We start from the raw sequence: 1,082 nt of genomic DNA, 5'->3' as shown, positions 1-1,082 counted from the left end.
AAATTTTGTTTCTTATTTGCTGTTAAAAATGGCGTCTGATTCTGTCAATGATTTCGATGGAACTAAATGAAAACGTGATAAATTAATGTCTGATATTTACAGGCTCCCGCTAGACGGCGTACTCGAGCGTTGCGATCGCGAATAGGAAAAGAGGAATAAAAAGAATTAAAGGGAATTGTTTACATTTGAATTGCCTAGACGTGATTCTAAAAAAAAACATATAAAACAAATGAAAATCTGGAAGTAGCTATTAAAGTATTTAATTTTGTAATTTAAATACTTTATTGAATATTTTTTTTTGTTATTTAATAACTTTTTTTAACATCTGCGTTAGAATTAATTAAAATAATAAAAATCGTCTGCTTTCATAAAATGCTAAAGAAAGCGAGAGTTGTTGTGAAAAAGTATTCTTTTTGATTTTATTACTGGATTATGTAAGTTCAACCATTTAGTATAACCGAGATTTTTACAGATTTGTAAAACTTTTAGATGAAATTCAAATTTTTATATCTGAAAAGAAGCAAGAATTTCCTCGACTCATGGATCCAATTTGGTTAAGTGAGATTTAATGTTTTTGAACGACTTTACAGTTTCATAAAATGATATAAATAGGGAATTACAGGGAAAAGAACAAACGACAAGCAGATTGTTTGAGATCATATCATCATTAGAGCGCAAAATTGACGTTTCCTCCGAAGATCTTGAAACAAGGAAGTTTAAATTTTTCAATTTGCTTAAAAGACACTTGGAATTGACACAGTTTTTTTGCCGATAAATTATCATCTGATGACAGAGAAAATATACTCAAAAGTTATTCAAAGGAAATGGTATTAGCATGATTTTCTCAATTCCGAGATTTAGAGAAAGCGTTATTTGCGAAAATGTATAAGTCAAAGTATTATTTTTTGAGAGGTTGGATATTAACCGTTTGGAAATGGTATTGATAGAATTTCAAGAAAATTCTTCATGAGTGAAAAAATTTGTCAAATTAGGTGAAACATTGGAAAAACTGGAGTGAGCGGATATGACACCCATAATTCAAAGAACTTAATCCATGAACAATGGAACGATCTTCCTCAAAA

This window comes from Parasteatoda tepidariorum, chromosome 4 (assembly GCF_043381705.1).
Source record: "Parasteatoda tepidariorum isolate YZ-2023 chromosome 4, CAS_Ptep_4.0, whole genome shotgun sequence".
NCBI classification, from domain to species: domain Eukaryota; kingdom Metazoa; phylum Arthropoda; class Arachnida; order Araneae; family Theridiidae; genus Parasteatoda; species Parasteatoda tepidariorum.
This window is presented reverse-complemented; position numbering follows the sequence as displayed.